The 19,972-nt window shown below is 40.0% G+C and overlaps 1 protein-coding gene across 1 annotated transcript in view; it reads left to right on the top strand.

The window, feature by feature from the left end:
- Positions 1-4,519: 4,519 nt before the first annotated feature.
- The window catches only part of LOC137393391 (pejvakin-like), a 55,972-nt gene continuing 40,519 nt past the window's right edge, over positions 4,520-19,972 (top strand). Inside the window, exon 1 of the mRNA XM_068079926.1 lies at positions 4,520-4,591. The gene's annotated coding sequence lies outside the window, so the exon portion shown is untranslated. The remainder of the gene's footprint in view (positions 4,592-19,972) is intronic.

Raw genomic sequence — 19,972 nt, 5'->3', positions numbered from 1 at the left:
ATCAGTAACATTAGAGTAGACACTAGAATGGTTGCTAGACAAGGTTGTTTTTTGAAATGCCTTCTGGGTATGGCCTTTCCCAAGCTTAATCAGCATTAGTAAGACAACTCCTAAAAAAATACAGACAGCTTTTATTGTCGTTAATTACATGTATAGCAACAATGATAAAGTTACGATGCACATGGCTTTGAGTTTGCCCAGAGTTTTTAGGTGCTTCCTTCCTATAAACATGCTAAATGAAGCTATTCTATGAACATCATATATCAACACTGTCTTGAGGTCTGGTAATTAGATGCCTCTTGTTTACCACTTCCCATAGCCAACCTACCAATATGGTTTACCACTTACCATAGCCAACCTACCAATTTGGTTTACCACTTACCACAGCCAACCTACCAATATGGTTTACCACTTCCCATAGCCAACCTACCAATATGGTTTACCACTTCCCATAGCCAACCTACCAATATGGTTTACCACTTCCCATAGCCAACCTACGAATATGGTTTACCACTTACCATAGCCAACTTACCAATATGGTTTACCACTTACCACAGCCAACCTACCAATATGGTTTACCACTTACCACAGCCAACCTACCAATATGGTTTACCACTTACCATAGCCAACCTACCAATATGGTTTACCACTTACCATAGCCAACCTACCAAAATGGTTTACCACTTCCTATAGCCAACCTACCAATATGGTTTACCACTTACCATAGCCAACCTACCAATATGGTTTACCACTTACCATAGCCAACCTACCAATATGGTTTACCACTTACCACAGCCAACCTACCAATTTGGTTTACCACTTCCCATAGCCAGCCTACCAATATGGTTTACCACATACCACAGCCAACCTACCAATATGGTTTACCATTTACCATAGCCATCCTACCAATATGGTTTACCATTTACCATAGCCAACTTACCAATATGATTTACCACTTACCATAGCCAACCTACCAATATGGTTTACCATTTACCATAGCCAACTTACCAATATGGTTTACCACTTACCATAGCCAACTTACCAGTATAGTTTACCACTTACCACAGCCAACCTACCAATATGATTTACCACTTACCATAGCCAACCTACCAATATGGTTTACCATTTACCATAGCCAACTTACCAATATGGTTTACCACTTACCATAGCCAACTTACCAGTATGGTTTACCACTTACCACAGCCAACCTACCAATATGGTTTACCACTTACCATAGCCAACTTACCAATATGGTTTACCATTTACCATAGCCAACTTACCAATATGGTTTACCACTTACCATAGCCAACTTACCAGTATGGTTTACCACTTACCACAGCCAACCTACCAATATGATTTACCACTTACCATAGCCAACCTACCAATATGGTTTACCATTTACCATAGCCAACTTACCAATATGGTTTACCACTTACCATAGCCAACTTACCAGTATGGTTTACCACTTACCACAGCCAACCTACCAACATGGTTTACCACTTACCATAGCCAACCTACCAATATGATTTACCACTTACCATAGCCAACCTACCAATATGGTTTACCATTTACCATAGCCAACTTACCAATATGGTTTACCACTTACCATAGCCAACTTACCAGTATGGTTTACCACTTACCACAGCCAACCTACCAATATGATTTACCACTTACCATAGCCAACCTACCAATATGGTTTACCATTTACCATAGCCAACTTACCAATATGGTTTACCACTTACCATAGCCAACTTACCAGTATGGTTTACCACATACCACAGCCAACCTACCAATATGGTTTACCATTTACCATAGCCATCCTACCAATATGGTTTACCATTTACCATAGCCAACTTACCAATATGATTTACCACTTACCATAGCCAACTTACCAATATGATTTACCATTTACCATAGCCAACTTACCAATATGGTTTACCACTTACCATAGCCAACTTACCAGTATGGTTTACCACTTACCACAGCCAACCTACCAATATGGTTTACCACTTACCATAGCCAACCTACCAATATGGTTTACCACTTACCATAGCCAACTTACCAATATGGTTTACCACTTACCATAGCCAACCTACCAATATGATTTACCACTTACCATAGCCAACTTACCAATATGATTTACCATTTACCATAGCCAACCTACCAATATGGTTTACCATTTACCATAGCCAACCTACCAATATGGTTTACCACTTACCATAGTCAACCTACCAATATGGTTTACCACTTACCATAGCCAACTTACCAATATGGTTTACCACTTACCATAGCCAACCTACCAATATGGTTTACCACTTACCATAGCCAACCTACCAATATGGTTTACCACTTACCATAGCCAACCTACCAATATGGTTTACCACTTACCATAGCCAACCTACCAATATGGTTTACCACTTACCATAGCCAACCTACCAATATGGTTTACCACTTACCATAGCCAACCTACCAATATGGTTTACCACTTACCATAGCCAACTTACCAATATGGTTTACCACTTACCATAGCCAACCTACCAATATGGTTTACCACTTACCATAGCCAACCTACCAATATGGTTTACCACTTACCATAGCCAACCTACCAATATGGTTTACCACTTACCATAGCCAACCTACCAATATGGTTTACCACTTACCATAGCCAACCTACCAATATGGTTTACCTCAATACTATACAAACATCCCAATAAGTTAGTAACACTGGATGTTTGCTGTCTATTTTGCCTTAATAACAATAATAATAATAATAACATTGATCTTTGTTAATTCTAGAAACATATAATACCAGAAAAGGTAAAAAACATTTTCATGCATAGATTAAACGAGTTCTCAACATCTGCTCGTATAGTACATTCAAAATGCAATTTTGAAATCACACATCATTGCATGGGTTGCTCTCAACTCTCTCTGACAAACAAATATACCTGTGAGTAATCTCTGACTTGTCTCCATGACCCTTCAATCTCTAACTGCTTCTTTACACCAGAATCGGCACAGATAGAAAAATCGATTATGGAATTGATGAATTCTTTGTTGAAATGTTCAAAACCTTTGGGCAAGTTGATAGAAGTTAGAAATACATTTTCATTACATAAACACACAGAATTGCAGTATTTGAAGTAGAGGAAGCGTGATGCGATGAGAGCACATGCTCAAATAAGTTAAAGGGTTCTTTAGGAAATAGTACTAAGCGCAGATGTGATTAAATATTGATGTTTTCATGTGCAGGCTCTGCAGTTTCATTTATGTGAATAAGTAAATATTGAGCTGTGATGTAGATCAGTAAAACCATATTTTATTTTGAATAGCTTGTGCTTTCATTTATGTCAAATTACCTGCCAACCTACATCTGAAATGATACCTAACACTTTAGTATATAAAAGTATATAAACACAGGCATGCTTAGGTGTATTCTACATTTACACATCATCTAGACTCTAGAGATTCTCCCCATTTACAGAAATTAATTGAGAATTTAAAACAACGAAACATGTTACAGACATTTGAACACGGATATTCAATCTAATAACAGAGCAAAGAAAGAAGAATTTTTTTTACAACAAACAGTAATCTCTTGAATTTAAATAGAACATTTAAGAGAATTCTTGAAATAGACATATCTTCTGATTAGCAAACTCAGATATGATTGTTGCCTCAATGATGTAAAGGAACATTTTTTAAAAGCATAAAGGAGTACCAACTTAAGGTTTAACATGTGTTGAGGTAATCGAGTTGATCGGCTTAATGAGTTTAATAAGTCTGTAGAATTATGGAATACGTTTTCATATCTATCCATTGCCTTGTCTAATGATTCGTAATGTTGTAAGCTCTCGGACTGATTTACAATAACTAGTAATCACAGTAATAGGGGTATAATGTGAGTAATCTTTGCTACTCTCGCAGCTGGTAGGTTTTTGTAACATTTTTTCTTGGCTTGCGTTATCCAACAACTTTGCATGTTTCTCTAGTTTGTCTGTCAAGGTTTTCAACACTAACACCATGAAGTAAGGTACATACTTGGTAGCCATCCCATCATAACAATAACAAACATGTCAGGTGTTGCTCTATCTGCCAGCAATAACTGGGACATGATTTGCTATTAAAGCTTGTGCTTGACACTATTTTTGTATAGCCTATTTTAGTCCGATTTTAGTGTGCTGTTAGACCTTTTAAATTTCCCCTTTGTTTTTAGACTATACAAACTACTGCTGTACGTTTAAAATTTTTGCACAAATGATGTTGAGGGAGTTGTCTATTTAGAAAAACAAAGCAAAGAAAGTAACTCCTTATGTGTTGGCTTTGCTTTCTATTACCGTATATATACAACTGAGCGAACTTCACGTGTCTATGTTTGTATAACCTAAGGCCGTTATTATTCGAGCCAACAGGAGAATTATATATTCTATGTGTGGACCAATGGAGCATTTGGTTTTACGACGACGCATGTGGTTCGCTGATAATTTAGGATCTGACCTTTAGGTTTCATAATAAACAGTTTAGGTCAATCGGCCCTTGTGGGAATTTTGTTATTTCGAGTTTGATCAACAACCGTTCCATCGCAATTATTGTATGTTAACAGTGGTTATGCATTTCAAAGCTCTATGTTATAAAAAAATTATCAACAATAATCGTTATTCATTTTTTTAGTACACTAACAGCTGTTAAAAGCCGATAAAACGTTTGAATATGTTTGAAAAATATAAGATAGTTACTTTTAATTTTTGTTTATTTAAATGCTTGTTTGTTGCTGTGTCTCATATAAATATTTTTTTACGAAAATTAAAACTGCCAGTCATCTTGGCCCACTACCAGGTTGCCTCGACGATAACTCATCCTACTCAGGATTAGCCAATTTAAGTCAGCATATTCATACAATGCATATAACCTGTTATTAAACGTTGTAACTTTATAGCAGCTAGTTTTTAAAACTTCTAGATGCTTCAACATAATGTCAGCCCCTTATTGAAAGATTTATCAAAATAGCAGTGTTATGGGTTGATATGGGAGGATTATGTTATGCATAATTTATTCTAATCCACACACAACATCAGTGTCATACCTGCCAACTCTCACGCATTGGGTGTGAGACTCACGCAATCACCCCAAAGAAAAAATGAAAATGCGTGAGAACTGCGTGAGATTTTTGCCCCATTTTCCGCAATTTTATATATACTATCATTGATACATCAATTGCCCCAAAACAAAACCTCACGCATTGCCCCACTCTTGAGTTGGCAGGTCTAATCAGTGTTGAATTTGTTTTGTCATTTTATTGTGAATATGCTCAATTTTTGCACTTTTGATTAGCTTGTGGGAACTAATTTGATTTTTACTAGTTCAGATACTGGTGAAGGTGTTACGCCATTGTAAGCAATACTAATATTTACCATGAAAAGTTGCTTATTTATTCTATAAGTCAAACAATTACAATTCACAACTAACAGAATTCTAAAAAATAATATTAAAGACAAAAGGTTAAAATAGCCAATAAAAATTACCCCCCCCCCCCCTCGAACAATTATCCATGATTGTTGCTCGGTCCCATAAGGCTGTGAGTCTTGACAGTCAAACGAGGGCCATAACAGTCCATTGATAGAGGGGCTCAGCAGTTGAGATAGTCAAGTAGAAGAAGCTTAGCTGATGATGGAAAAGGAGGCTCCGTAGGTAGGGGAAGGAGAGGCTCTACAGGCAAGGGAAAGAGAGAGGCACAGGAATGTGCCTCAGCAGGCAGTGGAAGAGAAGCAGCCTCTGCAGGTTTTTGGAAACAAGAGAAAGATGCTGAGTCATTGGAGCTGTTCCCTTTTATATATGTCTCTGTTAGCCTGTGAGAATGTGTTTATGTGAGGTTTAGGTGCTCAGGTTCTGCTCGTTATGTAAGCAGAAGGTTAGCGATGAGTGGACATGTCATGAGAGTGTACTGATTGGAAAAGATGACTATGTTTTGGTCATTTTTGGCAGTTCTAATTTCTTTTTGATGGTTTTGTGGCTCTTTCCTCATGAGTTACTTCTTTTGGAGGTTTCTAATCTGCTTGTAGATGAGTATATGATGACTGTCTTTATTGCTCGTCCCCTGTTGTATTAGGTGTCATGTTCATTGTAATATTGCGTATGTCTCCAGTGTTTAGGCATTTATCAATTATGCCAGGGGTTCCCAACCAGAGAGAAATTCCCCCCTAGGGGGAGTTTTGAATATACAAGAGGAAACAGAGAATGTCTGATTTGTTAAATTTTTAAGTTATGTCCTGCAGTCCCGTTGAGTCTGGGTTTCTTGCTTTAACCTTTTGGTTTTATCTATAGCACTAGTTGGTAATAGTGAGCTACTAGTCAGAACCCAGATATACGTGAACACATTCATCCTGATTTTGATTGGATAGTAAGTTAACCTAGTCATAAACCAAGTCACCGCCATGCCGAAGGTCATGTATTGTTGTGTGTTGTATGTGTGCTGTATAAAAATTAATAATATGTTGTTATATGTTTAGATATGTACAATAAAATGGGATTCTAATTTCTATCGGTTGTTTTAAGTCATGCGAGTTCAAAGTGCATGAAGAATCGAATTTATGAAAAGGCATGAGGGGAACTGCATGAAAAAGGTTGGAAACTCCTGCATTATGCTATTTGCTTTTGCTAATACTTCTATACCACAGCAGTAATAAAATGAAATAATAAAACTTGATAACGAAAACATTTTTAGTTGGCAGTAAGTGTGCCTTATGATATCTATTTAGAATATAGAATTCAAGTTTAAAATTGACAAAAATATGCTAAATTGAAACTTAATTTTCTCATTACCTCGTGAAGCATTGAACACTCTGATAACACTGATGGTGTAAAGGTGTCTCGTATGGTAAATGATTTGAGACAGTGTGAGACAGCAATACAGCATGCTTGCTGAGGTTATTTTTGATTAGATGTCACAATCCTCATTTCTCTAACATGCTTGAGAGAAAGCTGTAATAGTATTCAAGGTTGGATGCATATATGGAAGTTAGTTCACCCTTGTAGCTAAAAGGGTTGTCAAGGTTGTGTTGTTTCTGTTTTTAAGCAGTTCATCATAAGCTGAGGAGAGGATGTTAAGCCTATCTTCATCATAGAATATTCTCATCGGTAAGGCTATTCGGTGTGATTTACGTCTATCACCTAGTGATAACAGTTGTAGTTGAGCTTGCGCTTCTGTCAGACTGTAACGTCCTTTAATGTTTTTGATAAAACGGACGGCTTTGTTTTGCACTAATTCTAGCAATTCAACAGTAGTTTTGTTTGCAAGATTCCATAGAGTGTCTTCATACTCAAGAGTAGGTCTGCATAAACTGGTGAGGTCTGCATAAACCGGTGTATCCTAACAGTTTGTGCTTTTCAGGTGCTTTGTGGAGTTAGTACTTAATAGAGCCTAGAACCTTGGAGATGGAGCCAACCTTCTTGTCTATGGGTTTGTCCTATCTCAGGTTTGATTGCATTTGATTACCAAGATATCTAGCTTCTGTTACTACACGGAGTGCCGACTCGCCCAAAGTATAAGTTGGCTTATCAGTTGATTCCTTCCAGAAAACCATAACTACTTATTCATCAACATTGAAGGACATTTTCCATCTAACAGACCTTTTATAGAGCTGATCAATGTCATTTTGAAGGCGTTGCGATTCTCTGTCACTGTTGACATTCGAATAAAGAAACTTATCATCTGCATACAGGCTTTACACGACACAGCATTTGGGAAATCATTTATATATGTGAGAAATAATGTTGGCCCCGGTACCAAGCCTTGTGGGACTCCAGAACTCACTGCCATGCTATGAGATAGCGTCCCTTAAATATCCACTTTTTGACTGTAAGAAAAATTCGTATCTAATTGCATATGATCTTCTCTATACCATCAATCTGTCTAATTTTTTGGATAAGAATTCTATGTAGTACCTTGTCAGAGGCTTTCTTGAAATCAAGAATTACGCTGTGATAAGTTGAGCTTTTTCAAATCTTTTTACTAGATCATAGTAAGTAGCGCTCAGTTGAGTTTTACAGCCAAGACCACTTCTGAATCTGTGTTGCCTTTTATATAGCACTTCATTTTGAGTTTGGTCGAGGTTTGGTCTGCTGTCTATTGATGCCTGGAATATATATGCTAAACATTCAGCTGTTAGTGCAGGGTCTGTTAGGAGTTCTCACTTTCATATCCAGTCAGGTCTGGGAGATTTGTTCTCCATTCAATTATGCAAATAATCTATTAGTAAGCACCTTATATTGATTATCGTCTGCGTTGTTACCTGAATAGCCTTGGCTTTATCTATATGATTTCAAGCTTTTGAAGCATGGTATGTCTGCAAGCTTCTCATCTTTAAAATTAATTTATTAATAACTTCATCGCAAGCTAAATGTATATACTAGATTAACTATAGGCGCTATTAATTTTATCTTGACATATTTTTATTAGTTATTGTTGTATTTAAACTGTTTTGAGCCATGCTTGAGTTGCTGGCTTGATCTTCGAGCTGCATAGAGTTTGCTACTTTCTGATACATTATTCTAATCTAAAGAGAGATAGACTGTCAGGCCAGAGTGTTTTAAGACTGCATTCATTAAATGCAAGGCAAGTATAACAAACTTTAAGAATAGAAATGTTTCTCCAGTGTTTAAGAGCTATTGGGAGCAGACATGTCTCGCCAAGGTATTACTAATGTTTGATGCTGCAGCATAGCTAGGCTAGTTCATTCAAGTCTTTGTTAGTTTTAACAGCACCATCGCGTGTTTAGCCTAGTTCAGATACCGAACATATTAAAATATTTTCGACAGCTTTTTCATATTTTTAAAAAATATATTGACCAATAGTGACAATATAGAAAAGTTGCTTTTTGGCCTGTTACCTAAATATTTATTAGAGTACGGTTAAAAATGAACAAGCCACTTCAACCGAATTTTTTTTCAAGCAGCACATCAACGCAAAGGTCAGTCATACGCAACAAGAAATAATAGTCGCAGTAGTTACACTGCAAGGCTGTAAAATTTCTCCATTATAAAAATATAAACAACTTCAATATGTTCCAAGACTAGAAAACTGTCTCTTAAAAAATTTTACATTATTTTCTACAATCAACCACGAAGAAAGCAGATAATATATAAACCACATTGAATTTCTCATCACTAAACAAAACCAGGCTTTGGAATTTATTGCCTTATCTCTAGCATCCCTAGTATCTCATTTTACCCCAGTATCTCTTTGTACCCCAGTATCTCTTTGTACCCCAGCATCTCTTTGTACCCTAGTATCTCTTTTTACCCTAGTATCTCTTTGTACCCTAGTATCTCTTTGTACCCTAGTATCTCTTTGTACCCTAGTATCTCTTTGTACCCTAGTATCTCTTTGTACCCCAGCATCTCTTTGTACCCCAGCATCTCTTTGTACCCCAGCATCTCTTTGTACCCCAGCATCTCTTTGTACCCCAGTATCTCTTTGTACCCCAGCATCTCTTTGTACCCTAGTATCTCTTTGTACCCTAGTATCTCTTTGTACCCCAGCATCTCTTTGTACCCCAGCATCTCTTTGTACCCTAGTATCTCTTTGTACCCTAGTATCTCTTTGTACCCCAGCATCTCTTTGTACCCTAGTATCTCTTTGTACCCTAGTATCTCTTTGTACCCTAGTATCTCTTTGTACCCCAGCATCTCTTTGTACCCCAGTATCTCTTTGTACCCTAGTATCTCTTTGTACCCTAGTATCTCTTTGTACCCTAGTATCTCTTTGTACCCCAGTATCTCTTTGTACCCTAGTATCTCTTTGTACCCCAGCATCTCTTTGTACCCTAGTATCTCTTTGTACCCCAGCATCTCTTTGTACCCTAGTATCTCTTTGTACCCTAGTATCTCTTTGTACCCTAGTATCTCTTTGTACCCCAGCATCTCTTTGTACCCTAGTATCTCTTTGTACCCTAGTATCTCTTTGTACCCCAGCATCTCTTTGTACCCCAGCATCTCTTTGTACCCTAGTATCTCTTTGTACCCTAGTATCTCTTTGTACCCTAGTATCTCTTTGTACCCCAGTATCTCTTTGTACCCTAGTATCTCTTTGTACCCCAGCATCTCTTTGTACCCTAGTATCTCTTTGTACCCCAGCATCTCTTTGTACCCTAGTATCTCTTTGTACCCTAGTATCTCTTTGTACCCTAGTATCTCTTTGTACCCCAGCATCTCTTTGTACCCTAGTATCTCTTTGTACCCCAGCATCTCTTTGTACCCTAGTATCTCTTTGTACCCTAGTATCTCTTTGTACCCTAGTATCTCTTTGTACCCCAGCATCTCTTTGTACCCCAGTATCTCTTTGTACCCTAGTATCTCTTTGTACCCTAGTATCTCTTTGTACCCTAGTATCTCTTTGTACCCCAGTATCTCTTTGTACCCTAGTATCTCTTTGTACCCCAGCATCTCTTTGTACCCTAGTATCTCTTTGTACCCCAGCATCTCTTTGTACCCTAGTATCTCTTTGTACCCTAGTATCTCTTTGTACCCTAGTATCTCTTTGTACCCCAGCATCTCTTTGTACCCTAGTATCTCTTTGTACCCTAGTATCTCTTTGTACCCCAGCATCTCTTTGTACCCCAGCATCTCTTTGTACCCTAGTATCTCTTTGTACCCTAGTATCTCTTTGTACCCTAGTATCTCTTTGTACCCCAGTATCTCTTTGTACCCTAGTATCTCTTTGTACCCCAGCATCTCTTTGTACCCTAGTATCTCTTTGTACCCCAGCATCTCTTTGTACCCTAGTATCTCTTTGTACCCTAGTATCTCTTTGTACCCTAGTATCTCTTTGTACCCCAGCATCTCTTTGTACCCCAGCATCTCTTTGTACCCTAGTATCTCTTTGTACCCTAGTATCTCTTTGTACCCTAGTATCTCTTTGTACCCCAGCATCTCTTTGTACCCTAGTATCTCTTTGTACCCTAGTATCTCTTTGTACCCCAGCATCTCTTTGTACCCCAGTATCTCTTTGTACCCCAGCATCTCTTTGTACCCTAGTATCTCTTTGTACCCTAGTATCTCTTTGTACCCCAGTATCTCTTTGTACCCCAGTATCTCTTTGTACCCCAGCATCTCTTTGTACCCTAGTATCTCTTTGTACCCTAGCATCTCTTTGTACCCCAGCATCTCTTTGTACCCTAGTATCTCTTTGTACCCCAGCATCTCTTTGTACCCCAGCATCTCTTTGTACCCCAGTATCTCTTTGTACCCTAGTATCTCTTTGTACCCTAGTATCTCTTTGTACCCTAGTATCTCTTTGTACCCCAGCATCTCTTTGTACCCCAGCATCTCTTTGTACCCTAGTATCTCTTTGTACCCCAGTATCTCTTTGTACCCTAGTATCTCTTTGTACCCTAGTATCTCTTTGTACCCTAGTATCTCTTTGTACCCCAGCATCTCTTTGTACCCTAGTATCTCTTTGTACCCCAGTATCTCTTTGTACCCTAGTATCTCTTTGTACCCTAGTATCTCTTTGTACCCCAGTATCTCTTTGTACCCTAGTATCTCTTTGTACCCTAGTATCTCTTTGTACCCTAGTATCTCTTTGTACCCCAGCATCTCTTTGTACCCCAGCATCTCTTTGTACCCTAGTATCTCTTTGTACCCTAGTATCTCTTTGTACCCCAGTATCTCTTTGTACCCCAGTATCTCTTTGTACCCCAGCATCTCTTTGTACCCTAGTATCTCTTTGTACCCTAGCATCTCTTTGTACCCCAGCATCTCTTTGTACCCCAGTATCTCTTTGTACCCCAGCATCTCTTTGTACCCTAGTATCTCTTTGTACCCTAGTATCTCTTTGTACCCCAGTATCTCTTTGTACCCCAGTATCTCTTTGTACCCCAGCATCTCTTTGTACCCTAGTATCTCTTTGTACCCTAGCATCTCTTTGTACCCCAGCATCTCTTTGTACCCTAGTATCTCTTTGTACCCCAGCATCTCTTTGTACCCCAGCATCTCTTTGTACCCCAGTATCTCTTTGTACCCTAGTATCTCTTTGTACCCTAGTATCTCTTTGTACCCTAGTATCTCTTTGTACCCCAGCATCTCTTTGTACCCTAGTATCTCTTTGTACCCTAGTATCTCTTTGTACCCTAGTATCTCTTTGTACCCTAGTATCTCTTTGTACCCTAGTATCTCTTTGTACCCTAGCATCTCTTTGTACCCCAGCATCTCTTTGTACCCTAGTATCTCTTTGTACCCTAGTATCTCTTTGTACCCCAGTATCTCTTTGTACCCCAGTATCTCTTTGTACCCCAGCATCTCTTTGTACCCTAGTATCTCTTTGTACCCTAGTATCTCTTTGTACCCCAGTATCTCTTTGTACCCTAGTATCTCTTTGTACCCTAGTATCTCTTTGTACCCTAGTATCTCTTTGTACCCTAGTATCTCTTTGTACCCCAGTATCTCTTTGTACCCCAGCATCTCTTTGTACCCTAGTATCTCTTTGTACCCTAGTATCTCTTTGTACCCCAGCATCTCTTTGTACCCCAGCATCTCTTTGTACCCTAGTATCTCTTTGTACCCCAGCATCTCTTTGTACCCCAGCATCTCTTTGTACCCCAGTATCTCTTTGTACCCTAGTATCTCTTTGTACCCTAGTATCTCTTTGTACCCTAGTATCTCTTTGTACCCTAGTATCTCTTTGTACCCTAGTATCTCTTTGTACCCCAGCATCTCTTTGTACCCTAGTATCTCTTTGTACCCTAGTATCTCTTTGTACCCTAGTATCTCTTTGTACCCCAGCATCTCTTTGTACCCTAGTATCTCTTTGTACCCCAGCATCTCTTTGTACCCTAGTATCTCTTTGTACCCTAGTATCTCTTTGTACCCTAGTATCTCTTTGTACCCCAGTATCTCTTTGTACCCCAGCATCTCTTTGTACCCCAGTATCTCTTTGTACCCCAGCATCTCTTTGTACCCTAGTATCTCTTTGTACCCTAGTATCTCTTTGTACCCCAGTATCTCTTTGTACCCCAGTATCTCTTTGTACCCCAGCATCTCTTTGTACCCTAGTATCTCTTTGTACCCTAGCATCTCTTTGTACCCCAGCATCTCTTTGTACCCTAGTATCTCTTTGTACCCCAGCATCTCTTTGTACCCCAGCATCTCTTTGTACCCCAGTATCTCTTTGTACCCCAGTATCTCTTTGTACCCTAGTATCTCTTTGTACCCTAGTATCTCTTTGTACCCTAGTATCTCTTTGTACCCTAGTATCTCTTTGTACCCCAGTATCTCTTTGTACCCTAGTATCTCTTTGTACCCTAGTATCTCTTTGTACCCCAGCATCTCTTTGTACCCCAGCATCTCTTTGTACCCTAGTATCTCTTTGTACCCTAGTATCTCTTTGTACCCCAGTATCTCTTTGTACCCCAGTATCTCTTTGTACCCCAGCATCTCTTTGTACCCTAGTATCTTTTTGTACCCTAGCATCTCTTTGTACCCCAGCATCTCTTTGTACCCTAGTATCTCTTTGTACCCCAGCATCTCTTTGTACCCCAGCATCTCTTTGTACCCCAGTATCTCTTTGTACCCTAGTATCTCTTTGTACCCTAGTATCTCTTTGTACCCTAGTATCTCTTTGTACCCCAGCATCTCTTTGTACCCCAGCATCTCTTTGTACCCTAGTATCTCTTTGTACCCTAGTATCTCTTTGTACCCCAGTATCTCTTTGTACCCCAGTATCTCTTTGTACCCCAGCATCTCTTTGTACCCTAGTATCTCTTTGTACCCTAGCATCTCTTTGTACCCCAGCATCTCTTTGTACCCTAGTATCTCTTTGTACCCCAGCATCTCTTTGTACCCCAGCATCTCTTTGTACCCCAGTATCTCTTTGTACCCTAGTATCTCTTTGTACCCTAGTATCTCTTTGTACCCTAGTATCTCTTTGTACCCTAGTATCTCTTTGTACCCCAGTATCTCTTTGTACCCTAGTATCTCTTTGTACCCCAGCATCTCTTTGTACCCTAGTATCTCTTTGTACCCTAGTATCTCTTTGTACCCTAGTATCTCTTTGTACCCCAGCATCTCTTTGTACCCTAGTATCTCTTTGTACCCTAGTATCTCTTTGTACCCTAGTATCTCTTTGTACCCTAGTATCTCTTTGTACCCTAGTATCTCTTTGTACCCTAGTATCTCTTTGTACCCTAGTATCTCTTTGTACCCCAGCATCTCTTTGTACCCTAGTATCTCTTTGTACCCTAGTATCTCTTTGTACCCTAGTATCTCTTTGTACCCTAGCATCTCTTTGTACCCTAGTATCTCTTTGTACCCTAGTATCTCTTTGTACCCCAGTATCTCTTTGTACCCCAGTATCTCTTTGTACCCCAGCATCTCTTTGTACCCTAGTATCTCTTTGTACCCCAATATCTCTTTGTACCCTAGTATCTCTTTGTACCCCAGCATCTCTTTGTACCCTAGTATCTCTTTGTACCCCAGCATCTCTTTGTACCCTAGTATCTCTTTGTACCCTAGTATCTCTTTGTACCCTAGTATCTCTTTGTACCCCAGCATCTCTTTGTACCCTAGTATCTCTTTGTACCCTAGTATCTCTTTGTACCCTAGTATCTCTTTGTACCCCAGCATCTCTTTGTACCCTAGCATCTCTTTGTACCCTAGTATCTCTTTGTACCCCAGCATCTCTTTGTACCCTAGTATCTCTTTGTACCCCAGCATCTCTTTGTACCCTAGTATCTCTTTGTACCCCAGTATCTCTTTGTACCCCAGCATCTCTTTGTACCCTAGTATCTCTTTGTACCCCAGCATCTCTTTGTACCCCAGCATCTCTTTGTACCCTAGCATCTCTTTGTACCCCAGTATCTCTTTGTACCCTAGTATCTCTTTGTACCCTAGTATCTCTTTGTACCCTAGTATCTCTTTGTACCCCAGCATCTCTTTGTACCCTAGTATCTCTTTGTACCCTAGTATCTCTTTGTACCCTAGTATCTCTTTGTACCCCAGTATCTCTTTGTACCCTAGTATCTCTTTGTACCCTAGTATCTCTTTGTACCCTAGTATCTCTTTGTACCCTAGTATCTCTTTGTACCCCAGCATCTCTTTGTACCCTAGTATCTCTTTGTACCCCAGTATCTCTTTGTACCCTAGTATCTCTTTGTACCCTAGTATCTCTTTGTACCCTAGTATCTCTTTGTACCCTAGTATCTCTTTGTACCCTAGTATCTCTTTGTACCCTAGTATCTCTTTGTACCCTAGTATCTCTTTGTACCCCAGTATCTCTTTGTACCCTAGTATCTCTTTGTACCCTAGTATCTCTTTGTACCCTAGTATCTCTTTGTACCCTAGTATCTCTTTGTACCCCAGCATCTCTTTGTACCCTAGTATCTCTTTGTACCCCAGCATCTCTTTGTACCCCAGCATCTCTTTGTACCCTAGTATCTCTTTGTACCCTAGTATCTCTTTGTACCCTAGTATCTCTTTGTACCCCAGCATCTCTTTGTACCCCAGCATCTCTTTGTACCCTAGTATCTCTTTGTACCCTAGTATCTCTTTGTACCCCAGCATCTCTTTGTACCCCAGCATCTCTTTGTACCCTAGTATCTCTTTGTACCCTAGTATCTCTTTGTACCCCAGCATCTCTTTGTACCCTAGTATCTCTTTGTACCCCAGTATCTCTTTGTACCCTAGTATCTCTTTGTACCCTAGTATCTCTTTGTACCCCAGCATCTCTTTGTACCCTAGTATCTCTTTGTACCCCAGTATCTCTTTGTACCCCAGTATCTCTTTGTACCCCAGCATCTCTTTGTACCCTAGTATCTCTTTGTACCCCAGCATCTCTTTGTACCCCAGCATCTCTTTGTACCCCAGCATCTCTTTGTACCCCAGCATCTCTTTGTACCCTAGTATCTCTTTGTACCCCAGCATCTCTTTGTACCCCAGTATCTCTTTGTACCCTAGTATCTCTTTGTACCCTAGTATCTCTTTGTACCCCAGCATCTCTTTGTACCCCAGTATCTCTTTGTACCCCAGTATCTCTTTGTACCCTAGTATCTCTTTGTACCCCAGCATCTCTTTGTACCCCAGTATCTCTTTGTACCCTAGTATCTCTTTGTACCCTAGTATCTCTTTGTACCCCAGCATCTCTTTGTACCCTAGTATCTCTTTGTACCCTAGTATCTCTTTGTACCCCAGCATCTCTTTGTACCCCAGCATCTCTTTGTACCCTAGTATCTCTTTGTACCCCAGCATCTCTTTGTACCCCAGCATCTCTTTGTACCCTAGTATCTCTTTGTACCCTAGTATCTCTTTGTACCCCAGCATCTCTTTGTACCCTAGTATCTCTTTGTACCCTAGTATCTCTTTGTACCCTAGCATCTCTTTGTACCCCAGCATCTCTTTGTACCCTAGTATCTCTTTGTACCCCAGTATCTCTTTGTACCCCAGCATCTCTTTGTACCCCAGCATCTCTTTGTACCCCAGTATCTCTTTGTACCCTAGTATCTCTTTGTACCCTAGTATCTCTTTGTACCCTAGTATCTCTTTGTACCCCAGCATCTCTTTGTACCCCAGCATCTCTTTGTACCCTAGTATCTCTTTGTACCCCAGCATCTCTTTGTACCCCAGCATCTCTTTGTACCCTAGTATCTCTTTGTACCCTAGTATCTCTTTGTACCCCAGCATCTCTTTGTACCCTAGTATCTCTTTGTACCCTAGTATCTCTTTGTACCCTAGCATCTCTTTGTACCCCAGCATCTCTTTGTACCCTAGTATCTCTTTGTACCCCAGTATCTCTTTGTACCCCAGCATCTCTTTGTACCCCAGCATCTCTTTGTACCCCAGTATCTCTTTGTACCCTAGTATCTCTTTGTACCCTAGTATCTCTTTGTACCCCAGCATCTCTTTGTACCCTAGTATCTCTTTGTACCCCAGCATCTCTTTGTACCCTAGTATCTCTTTGTACCCTAGTATCTCTTTGTACCCCAGCATCTCTTTGTACCCCAGTATCTCTTTGTACCCTAATATCTCTTTGTACCCTAGTATCTCTTTGTACCCCAGCATCTCTTTGTACCCTAGCATCTCTTTGTACCCTAGTATCTCTTTGTACCCTAGTATCTCTTTGTACCCCAGTATCTCTTTGTACCCTAGTATCTCTTTGTACCCTAGTATCTCTTTGTACCCCAGTATCTCTTTGTACCCTAGTATCTCTTTGTACCCTAGTATCTCTTTGTACCCTAGTATCTCTTTGTACCCCAGCATCTCTTTGTACCCTAGTATCTCTTTGTACCCTAGTATCTCTTTGTACCCCAGCATCTCTTTGTACCCCAGTATCTCTTTGTACCCTAGTATCTCTTTGTACCCTAGTATCTCTTTGTACCCTAGTATCTCTTTGTACCCTAGCATCTCTTTGTACCCTAGTATCTCTTTGTACCCTAGTATCTCTTTGTACCCCAGTATCTCTTTGTACCCTAGTATCTCTTTGTACCCTAGTATCTCTTTGTACCCTAGTATCTCTTTGTACCCCAGCATCTCTTTGTACCCTAGTATCTCTTTGTACCCTAGTATCTCTTTGTACCCTAGTATCTCTTTGTACCCCAGCATCTCTTTGTACCCTAGTATCTCTTTGTACCCTAGTATCTCTTTGTACCCTAGTATCTCTTTGTACCCTAGTATCTCTTTGTACCCTAGTATCTCTTTGTACCCTAGTATCTCTTTGTACCCTAGTATCTCTTTGTACCCTAGTATCTCTTTGTACCCCAGTATCTCTTTGTACCCTAGTATCTCTTTGTACCCTAGTATCTCTTTGTACCCTAGTATCTCTTTGTACCCCAGCATCTCTTTGTACCCTAGTATCTCTTTGTACCCTAGTATCTCTTTGTACCCCAGTATCTCTTTGTACCCTAGTATCTCTTTGTACCCTAGTATCTCTTTGTACCCTAGTATCTCTTTGTACCCTAGTATCTCTTTGTACCCCAGCATCTCTTTGTACCCTAGTATCTCTTTGTACCCTAGTATCTCTTTGTACCCTAGTATCTCTTTGTACCCCAGCATCTCTTTGTACCCTAGTATCTCTTTGTACCCTAGTATCTCTTTGTACCCCAGCATCTCTTTGTACCCTAGTATCTCTTTGTACCCTAGTATCTCTTTGTACCCTAGTATCTCTTTGTACCCCAGCATCTCTTTGTACCCCAGTATCTCTTTGTACCCCAGCATCTCTTTGTACCCTAGTATCTCTTTGTACCCTAGTATCTCTTTGTACCCCAGTATCTCTTTGTACCCTAGTATCTCTTTGTACCCTAGTATCTCTTTGTACCCCAGCATCTCTTTGTACCCTAGTATCTCTTTGTACCCTAGTATCTCTTTGTACCCTAGTATCTCTTTGTACCCTAGTATCTCTTTGTACCCCAGTATCTCTTTGTACCCCAGTATCTCTTTGTACCCTAGTATCTCTTTGTACCCCAGTATCTCTTTGTACCCCAGCATCTCTTTGTACCCCAGTATCTCTTTGTACCCTAGTATCTCTTTGTACCCTAGTATCTCTTTGTACCCCAGCATCTCTTTGTACCCTAGTATCTCTTTGTACCCTAGTATCTCTTTGTACCCTAGTATCTCTTTGTACCCCAGCATCTCTTTGTACCCTAGTATCTCTTTGTACCCCAGCATCTCTTTGTACCCCAGTATCTCTTTGTACCCTAGTATCTCTTTGTACCCTAGTATCTCTTTGTACCCCAGCATCTCTTTGTACCCTAGTATCTCTTTGTACCCCAGTATCTCTTTGTACCCTAGTATCTCTTTGTACCCTAGTATCTCTTTGTACCCCAGCATCTCTTTGTACCCTAGTATCTCTTTGTACCCCAGCATCTCTTTGTACCCTAGTATCTCTTTGTACCCTAGTATCTCTTTGTACCCTAGTATCTCTTTGTACCCTAGTATCTCTTTGTACCCCAGCATCTCTTTGTACCCCAGCATCTCTTTGTACCCCAGCATCTCTTTGTACCCTAGTATCTCTTTGTACCCCAGCATCTCTTTGTACCCTAGTATCTCTTTGTACCCTAGTATCTCTTTGTACCCCAGTATCTCTTTGTACCCCAGTATCTCTTTGTACACTAGTATCTCTTTGTACCCCAGCATCTCTTTGTACCCTAGCATCTCTTTGTACCCTAGCATCTCTTTGTACCCTAGTATCTCTTTGTACCCTAGTATCTCTTTGTACCCCAGTATCTCTTTGTACCCCAGCATCTCTTTGTACCCTAGTATCTCTTTGTACCCTAGTATCTCTTTGTACCCTAGTATCTCTTTGTACCCCAGCATCTCTTTGTACCCTAGTATCTCTTTGTACCCCAGCATCTCTTTGTACCCCAGTATCTCTTTGTACCCTAGTATCTCTTTGTACCCTAGTATCTCTTTGTACCCCAGCATCTCTTTGTACCCTAGTATCTCTTTGTACCCTAGTATCTCTTTGTACCCTAGTATCTCTTTGTACCCCAGCATCTCTTTGTACCCTAGTATCTCTTTGTACCCCAGCATCTCTTTGTACCCCAGTATCTCTTTGTACCCTAGTATCTCTTTGTACCCTAGTATCTCTTTGTACCCCAGCATCTCTTTGTACCCTAGTATCTCTTTGTACCCTAGTATCTCTTTGTACCCCAGCATCTCTTTGTACCCTAGTATCTCTTTGTACCCCAGCATCTCTTTGTACCCCAGTATCTCTTTGTACCCTAGTATCTCTTTGTACCCTAGTATCTCTTTGTACCCCAGCATCTCTTTGTACCCTAGTATCTCTTTGTACCCTAGTATCTCTTTGTACCCTAGTATCTCTTTGTACCCCAGCATCTCTTTGTACCCTAGTATCTCTTTGTACCCTAGTATCTCTTTGTACCCCAGCATCTCTTTGTACCCTAGTATCTCTTTGTACCCCAGCATCTCTTTGTACCCTAGTATCTCTTTGTACCCTAGTATCTCTTTGTACCCCAGCATCTCTTTGTAC

Source organism: Watersipora subatra, chromosome 4 (assembly GCF_963576615.1).
Source record: "Watersipora subatra chromosome 4, tzWatSuba1.1, whole genome shotgun sequence".
NCBI lineage: Eukaryota > Metazoa > Bryozoa > Gymnolaemata > Cheilostomatida > Watersiporidae > Watersipora > Watersipora subatra.
This window is presented reverse-complemented; position numbering and strand designations above follow the sequence as displayed.